The 13,063-nt window shown below is 36.7% G+C and overlaps 1 protein-coding gene and 1 long non-coding RNA gene across 3 annotated transcripts in view; one reads left to right on the top strand and one right to left on the bottom strand.

Moving 5' to 3' along the window:
• igsf21a (immunoglobin superfamily, member 21a) overlaps window positions 1–13,063 on the bottom strand; it is a 202,801-nt gene that overhangs the window by 180,692 nt on the left and 9,046 nt on the right. The window lies entirely within an intron of this gene.
• LOC107691320 (uncharacterized) lies at window positions 3,001–11,988 on the top strand. Its single transcript, XR_001634528.1, has 3 exons — window positions 3,001–3,110; window positions 9,520–10,524; window positions 11,336–11,988. It is a non-coding gene; the product is annotated as an uncharacterized LOC107691320 (long non-coding RNA).

Raw genomic sequence — 13,063 nt, 5'->3', positions numbered from 1 at the left:
CTCGGCTCCGAAGCGAAAAGCTGAATATGCGCTGCATCTGCTGCCTACTTATACTCACGCTGTGATCAGCAGCAGCTGGATGCAATAATCGCATGCCAATGTGCATTGGCTCGTTTAGTTTACACTCGAAGTAGATTGGTCTCTCTAAGCGAGATCCCAATTCGTCGGTCATCCGACGTGACGTCGAGAGTGACCGACTGAAAGGGAACTTACGCAATCTTTAAAATAATCTTACTATAGTGATCATGTTAAACTGTAATCTGTCAGATCCATGCAGGGTGTTCCTTTAACTACACACAATAGTATGCCCAGTTTTATTAAGATTAAACATTTTTCTTTTTCTTAAGGTATTGTTACATGACTTCATTTATTTTTTGCTACGCATGCTTGTTCTACAAAGATTTGATGGTTTTAGCCTTGTTCCAGATGAGACTTAAAGTCTTAAACTATGAAATCTCATTATAAAATTATGAATTATTTAAAACTATTATAGTATAATCAGTGAATTCATTTAAATATTTATTGGATAAAAATGGTTTATGCACACTTCTGTTTGGGGTCAGAATGACCTTTTTAAAGAAAATAATACTTTTATTTAGCAAGAATGCATTAAACTGATTAAAAACGATAGGAAAGGCATTTATAATTTTACACATTTTCAAGTGTCGTTCTTTTTTTTATTCTTTTATTCATCAAAGAATCCTAAAAAAGTGTATGCTGGTTTCCACAGAAATTAAGCAATGCAACTGTTGTCAACATTGATAACAAGAAATGTTTTTTGAGCAGCAAATCAGCATATTAGAATAATTTCTGAAGGATCATGTAACATTGAAGACTGGAGTAATGGCTGCAGAAAATTCAATTACATTTAAAAATATTAATTTAAATAGATAAAATGTTTAAATTGTACAATATTACTGCATTTTTTAAACAAATAAATGCAGCCTTGGTGAGTATAATAGACTTTCAAAACTTTTAAAATCTTTTTTACACAAATTAGGTAAAAATGTACACAGTTCAATCATGAGTCCAACCAAATGCTAGTATTTTCCCCCCTCAATTTAAACTTTAGTTATTTACCCATAACAGGCATGAATGAGATAAAATACGAAGAAAATAAATTACAATAAAGGAAAAAATTATTTGTGAACAGAATATGTCCATGTCCAATCAAACTGTAATTCTGAAAAGATAATACATTCCACTTGTCCACTTCTGATGCATACAGTTCTAGCCTTAGCAAGACACAGCAATCTGACACTGCCCGTATCTGAGAAACACCCTATGATGTATTAACTTGTTAACAGCACGGTTTACTTAATTTCCTAACAGAATGTGTCTGGGATTAGAGAGAGAGAGAGAGGAGACAGAATCTGCTTTTGGATCAGATGACATTTGTCTACAACAGCTTTCAACCAGATGTTCGATAACTTTTATTAAAAAAAAAATACAACAACAACAAACAGCAGTTCCACTTAAACCACAAACTTATAAATATCAGTAGGCTGGAGTCCAAACTCAGAACATCTCTAAATGGGTTTCTTAGGTTTAAGGAATACATCAATCTTCACTGTAGATCAGGAGAGAGTATTTGGTTTAATATTAGATCTACAAAGTAATGGTACACACTGTAAAAGGGTGGATATTTTATACACTCTTAAAAATAAAGGTGCTTCAAAAGGTTCTTCAAGCGATGCCATAGAAGAACCATTTTTGGTTCCACAAAGAACCATTCAGTCAAAGGTTATTTAAAGAACCATCTCTTTCTTACCTTTTTGTAATCTGAAGAACCTTCTTTCGCCACAAAGAACCTTTTGTGAAACAGAAAGGTTCTTCAGATGTTAAAGGTTCTTTATGGAACCATTTAGACAAAAAGGTTCTTCTATGGCATCGTGAAGCACCTTTATTTTTAAGAGTGTACTGGGTGAGCTAGATTATAGATGTGTAAATCCTGTCTTTCAGCACAAAACCATTTGTGGTACTAAATTATTAATTGTTTACCTTTTCCAATGTCATCCATAATTGATAACACATAAATGCAACCAGGACAAACCTTCAAAACTCCAAAGTAAAAGTTTATCTCCAAAAATTTTTGTCATCATTTACTCATCCTCATGTCATTCCAAACCCGAATGCTGTTTTTTCTCTCTTTCTCAATGGAACACAAAAATAACATTTTAAAGGAGAAAGATAAGGTTTGGAACGACTTAAGAACAAGCAAATAAAGACAGAAAGTTAATTTAAAATCTTGAATCTGATTATAATATGTGATTAAAACTTGCTGTGTCTTCGCATCCAGTTTAATCATCTGATTCTTCCTTCTGGCAACTGACTTTTAAACGGTACACTGGTTAATATGCTTGTTAATTTTAGGACATTTGGTTAATCAAACTCTGTATTCCATATGTCCTGTATCTAGGTCGATGACCTATGATCTGCCTCCTTCATCCAAAATTATGACATGTCCCACACCGAACAGATAAGCCTCAAGCATCTGAGTCACGCTGTTCCTAACCCAAATCCAGAGTGCCTGCTCTGCATTAGAATAGCACTGGGAAAACACTCAAGTGTTGCGTTGATTGCTCACTGCATTGCATTGCATTTGTTGTTATTTTCTTTCTCAAAGAATGGATTACAGCTGGCAGCGCTGAAATCATACTGGATTTTATCAAAGCTGTGCAAACACATAGTATTCTATACATTATTTATACCTATCAGAGGGGAACGTGACCATGCATATTCATTGGAAAGTGTGAGGCAAGCTTTTCTATAGTAAACATCAACTCAGACCTTTACTCTATTTTCCAAATGAACCACTGCTGTGCTGACCAGAAGCACATACCCAGTGTACTAAATTGAGGGTCAGTTTTGAATGTCCATGCAGTAATTTGTGTAATAGTTGTATTCATTGTGTGATTATTAGTCTGGCAGTTAGTCAATCACCTATAGTTAGGACCCAGATCGTGTTAGAGACCCGGATGCTGGCGCAGTTAAGAAAAGGTGTAAGCGCTGTTATTAATATAAGCGCGAGATCGATGGACCTAACGGTGACAACGTCATTTCATCCGCAATGCTTTGATGAGTAATCGCATGTGTGCTTGCATCAAAGAGTAAGTTAATTTCTTTATACTAGTGATGGGAAATCGAGGCTTTCTAAACCGTTTGAGGCTTTCATGAAATTGTGCCGAAAAACGGTTCATTACTCGAAGCTTTTAACACAGTGCGAATTAGCGACATCTGGTGGTCAGACTTGGTTTCTCCACCAAATCTAACAAAACATCGTGGAGCAGGATGGTTTGAAAAAGTTTATAATCTGTGCCAACTCGTGTCATGTGTAGTCCGGTCAACGGATTCGCATATTGATCAATAATATAAAATATACAAGTGTGTGATTATGTGCGTTAATTTATGTTTAAAGATGTCATTATCGCATATGCCGTAACACATGTCTCTGTACGCTAATCGCGAGCTAATCCTGTTACGCAATCACTGTATAAACATATTTACATGTGTTATTGACATACAAAATGCCAACTGTTATTCATTTGCATATTGATGTTCTTTAATGTAAACGTATACTTTATTATTGTTGTTTCTATTTCTAGAACCACACTCAAGTAAACTGCTCAAATTCTGAAGTGAGTGGTGTGTGTTGCTAAGTCCTCCAACTGACATAACGTTATTGTTCTGACCGGACAATTTTTGGTGGTTGCTACCGGGTATTAATTAGCTCCTAAGAGTTTAACAATTCTTTACACCCAGCATCTCAAAACGTACCAATGAGCTCCCCTTTAGGCTAATGGCGTAGACCATTAAAATCTGGATTTTCCTTACTTAAATCGATATAAACAAACTTTAATGTTTCAAATGTTAATTTCCTTCCATAAAAAAATTATGTACCATAACATTCGAAAGCCAACATCTCAAACCTTAGTAGCTTTGTTTTTTACATGCAAAAAGGAAGGCTAATTATAATAGTCTATCATTTAAATCCTGATGACTTACTGTAGCAAAAACTATGGAAGCTGGTTTCTGCCGTAAAATAAAATAAAATAAAATAAAAAGAACACAGACGCAGCCAGATAATTTCCATAATGACCAGCGCAATCTACCAAGAGCAGTGCACATTACTGAAGACATGCTTTTTTGGGGAGTTAAATAATGGCACAAATACCAGTAATTTGACGAGCGCAAACGTTTGTAAATCATGTTGTGTGATTCATTTTAATACGCTCCTCCCAAAAATGTTGTGTTTCAAAGTGAAACTCCTACAAATGCATATTCAAGCGCAAAAATAACTGTCTAAGCCTTTTCAGCACTAATTCTTCACTGCTAGTTGTAAGTAAATCTGGCCCATAGACTTTATTTCGCACAATTCTGTGTTTATATCTCACAATTCTGTGAAAAATGTCAGAATGGCAAGATACAAACTCAGAATTGTGAGAAATAAACACAGAATTATAATAAACTCACAAACTCAAGAAAAGAAACAAGCTTTAAAAAAACGCAGCTGAAAAATGGATGTGTAAAACTAAATTCTAAATAGACCATCATTAACAACATACTGATACTTCATGGTTTCATCACTGTCATAATATTATCATAATGTCATAATGGGCAAGCATTCACTTGGAGAACTAGCAGGAAGTATATTTGGTTCCTTTTTAAATACATTTAGCTTATTTATGTAGTAGCTCCTCATATGTGAATATGCTGCTGGAGTGCGACCCCAGGGAATACATAAAGCTGTTGTGTCCCTCTTAGGGACACTCTCACTCAGAGAGCATGATGGGAAATAATCTGCTGAATGTGAGGCCCAAATGTTGTCTCCCATCTCCTCCGCTGCGGTCCATCCAGCCTGACGTCAATATGTGGATTAGAATGTTTTCATCTCTTTCACTCCCTCCGCCCTTAATAATCTAAAAGCTGCTTTCCCAGGAAGCAAAACAGCGACATGTGTAACAAAGATCAAAAATCCCTGAGCCAGAAAGAGAATGATTTATTTTTTAACCTTTATTTACCAAAAAGAAGGTGTGGTGAGGAGACGAGTGGGATACACCGCCACTTCTAATGCCTCCTTTCAGTTATTCAATACATGTCCATTGTGTTCATCACCTATTTATTGCAACCCACTATAAAAGGATATAGTATAGTAATAATAATAATAATAATAATAATAATAATACATTGTCAGGAAGCAAAGGGATACACCAATATTAAAATGAGTTCATTTTAATGTTGTGTGTGATAACTGATAACTATTCAATATTAATATTTCATCCTTTAAAAAGATTAAAAATTCAATATTAATTATTTAGAAGAAACATAATAATAATAAAATACATTTAAACTTAAAACTAAATATATTAAGCCAATATTCAAATTCTAAAATTTACCAATAATCGATATGGAACCTGCATATATTGTGCATCAAAAAGAGCAACACGGACATCATGCGTCTCAATTATCAAAGATACAAACCATTTTCTTTGTAAGTTAAAAACCCACTTCACTCAGATCTCATATTGATGCTTCTGAGGGCCAACAGTGCCAAAATTCCTGAATTGTGATGGAGTGAATCATGAGATGTTCTACTCTAAATTGTGTAAGCAAGGCTGCTGACAGTCTGTCCAACAGTAAAAAACATTGACAGTGACAGAATGCATTTTATATGTCTAGTACCACGTTAACGATGATAAACAAGTCACACAATCCATATTTACAGCTTAACATGAGGAAATGCTGCGGAGAAATTGCTTATGATGCCTGTCTAAGCGAAAACTGGTCATCTCCTGCTGATCCTTCTAAAAAGTAAAGCTAGGGACTAAAGTCTCATCAGTACTCATCTGTCACCGCGAGGGACGGCAGTCCTCAGGGCGCTGCACATGATCCTTCTCATTACTCATCCTGAACAAAGAAAATAATAGGCAGAATTTCTAGTGTTTCTTATTTCAGAAATGATAAATGGAATTAAGTAATGGCTTTATATGCTACAGATAATGTAACTCCATTAAGTGTAATTTGATCCTAGTTATGGCATAATTCCTAAAATGACCTGACCTAAATTGCACTCTTAATACAGTAAAGCCTCTTTAAAGCAGGTTACTGTTTCCTCGATATTTAGCCAGCTACTGGACTCTGTGGCTGCATTCAGAGTAACATACTACTCTTAGTACATACTTACTAGTATGTTTGCGGCATTAATATTTATTTAATTGCACACATACACTCACACACACACAAAAGTGTTAATTTGATGGAGAACCAAAAAAGCAAACAAAGCTGTTTCTCTCAGTACCTCTAGCTACTAATGGGAAAACCCTGCTGCTTCATGAATTTTCAAAACCGTAGCTTTTTCTGTGCGGTTTGGCCGTTCGTCCACACGCAAACGCAGCACCAGGTCACTGAAACTGAACATTTTTGAAAACTCCTACCAGGGTGATGATTTTCAAAAACTCCAGTTGCAGTGTTATCGTGTAGACAGCGAAACCGGAGATTCTGGCTTGTGACGTCGGAGCATGTGCTGTTATTTCTGCCTACTGGAAACTTTTTCAGGCTTCTGATTGGCCAACATGGCTTTACGGTTGAGATGATATCACCACCTGTTGGCTTGGCATGCTCTTGACAGTGCTTCATAGCATGCTTTTGCGTTTTCATGTGGACGGAGATTTTTTTTAAACGGAAGAAGGAAAAATTCAGTTTATAAAAATGCCTGTGTACATGTGGACATGGCCTTAGAGTGCTCATGGTCTAAAGAAAGCTTTCTTTGTGGAAAAGTCCCAGCTCTTACCTTCTTTATCCATGGCATTTGTCTTGCCTTTAAAAATTTCCCAGTCCAGAGGTATGACTATGCAGCATATGATAACGCCGCCAAAATCGTAAAGGCCAAGGTAAGTTCAGCTGCTATTACGCACACCCTCTGGATTTCCTCTCATCTGCATCACTCTCAAGAGGACACATAAAGAACAGGGCATTTGGGATAATGGGCTGAGACCCACTCTATTATTTGTACTGAGGGTGTCTTAAGTCCTCTGAGTTTCTCTCTCAGGAATCTGAACCAGCCAAGCAGGAAGTCAACTTAGAAGTAGAGCCATTTTCTTGTGTTAATAAAATATGGTAATAGCCTCTCGCCATTTTTCATTTTCTTTACTTAGCACCACAACAACTCTCCAAAGGCAATAAACAAATTGTTTAATTGTAGGTTTATCTGTTTACCTGCAAGATAAATCTAGTCAATGTGACATCTTTTTTGCCTATGGGGACAACAACAACAAAAAAAATCTAATCAGTTTTTACTTGGGGGAATAGTTTTGTGAAAAAGACAATATGATAAAAGAAAGATAGGATAATGAGGTTGAGATGGAAAGTACAGACATTTGTATTATCTGCATTAAGTAGTAGGATAAAATACATACTGTAACATTTTCAGTGAAAACCTTTCAGATATTTCAATGTCTACAATATCTGAAACATCTCTACACCAGAGAAACAGTACTTCCTTCAAATTCTTTCTACTTTCTAGCAATGATGCTTATGTAAATTATGCTTATGGCACACAGTCGTAATAATTTCTGAATATTATGAAATCAGGAAAACTCTTCCATTGGACATTTGACAACCTGATTCAACCTTGCCATGTCATAAAAAGGTCAAATCATCTTATGTATTTTTTTTATTTTACAGACCTCGATATGACGACGTGTCTGCAGGGCTACGTTCCAGTTCATTTTTTATGCCCTTCACCCACTAACTTCCTTCCGTCTCATTTATTTGGATGTACATCATTGATTATGTTGCCCACTACTGGCGGAACCTTTGCAATGGCCTGAATTGAAACGTCCTCATCCCTTAATCACTTGAAATTCGCTATGGAGGTGATTTTTGGTACTTATACCGCAAATATATATTCTTAAGGACATCAAAACGTAAAATAAAACTCCAGAAAGGTGTACAATATGGGACCTTTAAATTTTTTCCTTTACAAATTAGTTTGATGCAGTATTCTATGGGCCAGATTTACTAACAGCTTGCGCCAGCGCAAGCATCTTTTGGCGTTAAAATAGTACTTTCAGGATTTACTAAAGATGCGCACTGAAGCATTAGCGCTGAAAAGGCATGGACATAGTTATTTTTGCGCCTGACGTTTGTGCTCGTCAAATTACTGGTATTTGCGCCATTATTTAACGCCTAAAAAAACATGTTTTAAAGCAGACAGTAGATTGCGCTGGTCATTATGGAAATGATCGGACTGCATCTGTGTTCTTTAATGTGCGCATTGTCAGTAAAACACCCGCAGAATTTTCCTCTCCCATCGGCGCTTTTATGGAATTGCGATCTAGCACTAATTTGCCCTGTTTAGTAAACCTGGCCCTATATGTATACAGGTATGCTTGGGCTGCTTTAAATGTAAAAAAAAAAAAAAAAAGATATATCATAGAGTTGTTTGAGGTGGGGAAAAATTAAACGCAATCTGTGATGACATAAGTGTTGCATTGTGGTATATGGAGCAGCCTGAAGCGTACATATGAAGTAGACTCGCTCCCTCAGTCAAAATCTAGGGGTCAAGGGTCTGTCCATATAAACTTCCCTTGTCCACTTCACAAAGTGGAATGCACTTCAAAATGGCACCGGGGATTCCCCCGAGGGAAGTTCACTAGTGTGTGTCTAAAAGTGGAGTGGAACGCAGCCCAGGTGTCCTCTCTGTTGTATTACTTCCTGGTTATTATCACATGACAACAAAATGGCTGCCTTTATGCTGGATTTGTGTGATGATTACACTGACCTTGATATGGTGAACATATTATGAGCATATTATATTTCAATATTAAAAATTATAACATAGGAATAATATCTAAATAGTAAAAAAAAATAACTAAAATGTTTTTATAGAAATAATAGAAAAATACAAATAAAAATGTAAATACAAGAAAAAGGATGTATATATATATATATATATATACTGAAAATAAAACAATCATATAAAATCCATTCAGAAAACTTTAAATTTTAGTATGGTTAATTACGATAAACTGGTTTTTGATTATAACACAGGCTTGTAGAAAGGAATGATCCAGTCAAATCACTCTTAAGCCAAAATGGAAGAGCAATAACGACACTGTCAACAGAATAAAAGCAAATGTAATGATAAAGGCCAGCATACTGTGAACCCAACATGCACAAAAGCCAAAGCAAGAAAGATTTCATTCTTCTAAAATTGGCCAATCATTAGCAGTCCATTGCTTTTACTGTAAAGGGAGGGAATGTCTGAAAATTTTCAATAGAAACTGCAATTTGCAAGATCGCTTTGTATTTGTGCTGTTGTCATTCTTGTAATAATACGAGGGTTTCAGTGCATTCAAAGTCACCGTGGATATGTCTCTACTCACCTAAATTTGGCCAGCAGAACCCACATGAAATCTAGCATGAACTACGAAACTGTCAATTTAAAGATATAAACCACAAATCGTCCATACCCTAATGATTTCTCTTTTTTCTTGTCTAATCGTTTTATGCAAGCAGCGATTGAGGCACCGTGCCAATGGCCAACGATTGGTGGACAGAAAGGCTGGCACATTCTTCTTTCCTTCCAATATCCATTCTCACTTCCTCTGAGTCAAGCCCAGCTGTCACAGGCAGACGGAAACAGGACAGAGAAAAGCCACAGATCAGATAATTGGATCACAATCCTTAAATTCTCAACTAATACAGCCCCCAAACCTTCCTTCAGCACAACCTTGCCTTGACGAAACGGGCCTTCACTAAAAATCTCTGTTCCTTACGTTTATGGAAACATGGAGCTCAAATCTAAAGGGGTTTATTCTGAACCTAGACACATCACAACAATCCCCACATTTGCTGGCCATGTATGGATATCATAGGCAGAACCTCAAGAGGTTTGCATGACCACCTGATCTACGACCCTGGATTCTCAGAACATGAACTGGAGCCATAAATGTGGGCCGCATTAACCCTGAAATTAGGGAAGAGTGGTGCTGCATTTTTCCACAAATACCCACAATGACCTCTCTTTTTCTTCTATTGTCATCAAAACATTCTTTGTTCCCTGCACATTGACCTCTGAACCTGCACTCAACTGTTAAGATGGAGTATAATTCTATTGGCTTTTGTTCGCCAACTTATCTTTAGAGCACTGCTAAAATCTGTGTGTTTGCTTTGATTTGGTGACCCTTTAAAGATATATATCCATCTTTTTTTGTAAAGAACTGAAGATAAATATTATTCATTATGTCTATATTCCAGGAACTACAGTATGTTTCCTCATAGTTCTCAGATGCTGGGCAGCACAGCTTGAATGAATGATCTTGAAGTGTACGGAGATAAAAGGAAAAGTAATCTTGAAAACACTCTGAATAACAACTTAAATGTCTGCGTGTTTGTCGCAGCGCTGTGTCCATTCCTGCAACAGAGGGACTTCCAAGAAAGGCAAAAATCAAGATTATAAGAGGTTCATTACTGAGAAACTCAAGTTTGAACTTTAACCTCAAAGGATTTAAAATGAATGCGGTAAGAGATTAAAATCAATATACAGCACAATAACCTTGAGATATTGATGCATAAACTCCTTTTACACCTTAATAAGAGCAAACGGGAGACTACAAGACGCAAGTCGTTTGACCAAATTTTTAAATAATTAGCTTGTAGTGGGAAAACAACAATCTGTACAAACAAGTTAACTAAATAAAAGACATAAAGTAGGACAAAATGGACAGGCAAAACATATACAGGGCCATGAGCATTTAAGAGCTGTGAATCAGTCCAGGCAAACTAACAAGCATGCAGCATCCAGAAGCACAGGTCACTGGATTTGGGAAGCAACGGCTGCAAGTGGAATTTAATGGAGAGTGTGAATGTTTGCAGGAGAAAACCACTGACACCGCTGGAGAGAGATGCATATTTTTGCAAAATGTCACAGTTATTCTGTGTGATCTCAGCAGACATGTTGGTATACTATATATGTAGTTGGATAGATGGGATGATGGAGCCTATCCCAATGTCTTAGGCCTGTCCATCACAGCGCTTATATACAACTCCATTCACACTTACACGAATGTCTGCAATTCACCTATCCTGGGATGCATTTCCCAAAATCATTGTATAGTTGCATGTTCTGCTGTTACTAACATAGTTCAATACATTCGCAAACAACATCACAAACTTGTGTGGCTGGAACAATAGCTTTCAAGCTGTAGTTAGAAGCATAGTTTCCTCTTAGTATGACGTGGACTTACGTAGATCATGCTTTTGGGCACAATACATAAGCTAACATGCAGTACCTTTCATTCATTAAACCACTGCTCTATATCTTCTGACACAGCCAGGACTCAAACCAGCAACCATCATGATGTGAAGGAATGACACTACCCACTGAGCCACGATGCTGCACTTCACAGTATTGTATCATCAAAGTCTAGTTCAGTCACAACAAACAAAGACTGATCCCTCTGTGGCTTCATTTAAATGCTCATTTGGCCTGCTGTAGCTCAAACGGTAGAGTTTGGCTTTTATTAATACTAAGGTTATGGGTTCAATTCCCAGGGAATGTATGCACTGATAAAAACGTGAATGCTAATTTATTTGGAAACCAAATATGTATTTTCCTTACCAGAGCAAACACAGACAAAGTAATCTGCCATTTTGTGACTAAAATGTACATTACTCAAAATTAACTTCTTGCTTATTGAACTGTTGCATAATGATGGGCATATGAAGATGATATTCAACACAACAGCACTCTGGCTATTGGTTAATTAAATCCTTGCAGTTATTGTATGCTGTGTAATTGTGTATATGCATATGGATATTACTAATTCATTCAGCTTATCTGATGTCACAGCCATATCCTGTATGCCCATAAAACACATATTGACATGTTTGTTGTGCGTCTGTCATGATGAGAGCCCTTCGTAGATGATTCAGCTGAAGAGATTTCATAATACATTCCATGCATTAAGAGTACTCTGTGATGAGCCCAGGGAAGATTTAGAGCTTTATATTGCTTCTAGTCATCACAATTGTCATTCAAAGCATTTATTTCCACAACCACTTATCCAAACAATGAGAGGAGATAGGAAAACTGCCTGCAGCCCCTAAACCAACCTGTGGAGCATTGAGCAGTAGACAAATAAAGCAGAGTGAGAAATTAACCTAATTAAATGGTAATATTATTAATGTGGCTGGGCCACATTGCAATATATGTATACACACACACACACACACACATGATCCTGGTTAGTTTCTGACTGTGACAAAATGTGATCGAAGGCCAGTGAAAATGTCTCCAAAAGAAATATAGAGAATGTAAAATGTAATTTTCCTTCCATTCATAGTTTTGAATTTGAATTTGGTTGAGATTTGAATAAAATTGGACTGAAACGTAAGTGTCACAAGGGTCATCTGTTCCACCACTGACCTTGTTCTTTAGAGAAACAGAGGCGGCTAGATTAATTAATTCTGAATTCAGTTGACTGTAGTTTCACAACATCTATTCCAGAGTTGACAAAAGCTTTGTCTGCAAACAAAAATTGTCAAAGGTAATAAATTTTCAGCACAGGGCTGCCAAATCCACAGCTCAGCCCATAGCCATGTAATCATTTAATTTATGCTTGCAAAAACAAAAGACAAAGCTGCCCAACTTGAGCAGATTTCCATGTCAAAGGACAGGCATGCCAGTAAAGATCACCTCAGCCTGCTCATTAATCAGAATAATTTTCGCAGGTGCACAGATACGAGCAACCAAACACAAATAAACATTGCAATGCTATTTGATAACAGCTCTGCAGTCTGCACCTAGTACTTTCAATTCTAATGAATGGTGCTGATGAAAATATAGCTGAAATAAATCACTTGAACTCTGTCCTCTGATCATGAAATGATAGTTTAATGGGTTTATAGTGCTTTCTGTGTTAGCACCCAACATGCCAATCCAACTTTTCCACTTGGTTGTCAGAAAGGAGATTTAGTCCCCTTCCTCCTCCTCCCTTCCTCCATTATAAACACACACACACACACACACACACACACACACACACACACACACACACAC

The sequence above is a fragment of the Sinocyclocheilus anshuiensis genome, unplaced genomic scaffold, assembly GCF_001515605.1.
Source record: "Sinocyclocheilus anshuiensis isolate Anshui unplaced genomic scaffold, SAMN03320099.WGS_v1.1 scaffold1154, whole genome shotgun sequence".
In the NCBI taxonomy this organism is placed as follows: domain Eukaryota; kingdom Metazoa; phylum Chordata; class Actinopteri; order Cypriniformes; family Cyprinidae; genus Sinocyclocheilus; species Sinocyclocheilus anshuiensis.
Note: the sequence above shows the minus strand (reverse complement) of the source record. Positions and strands in the feature narration are given on the sequence as shown.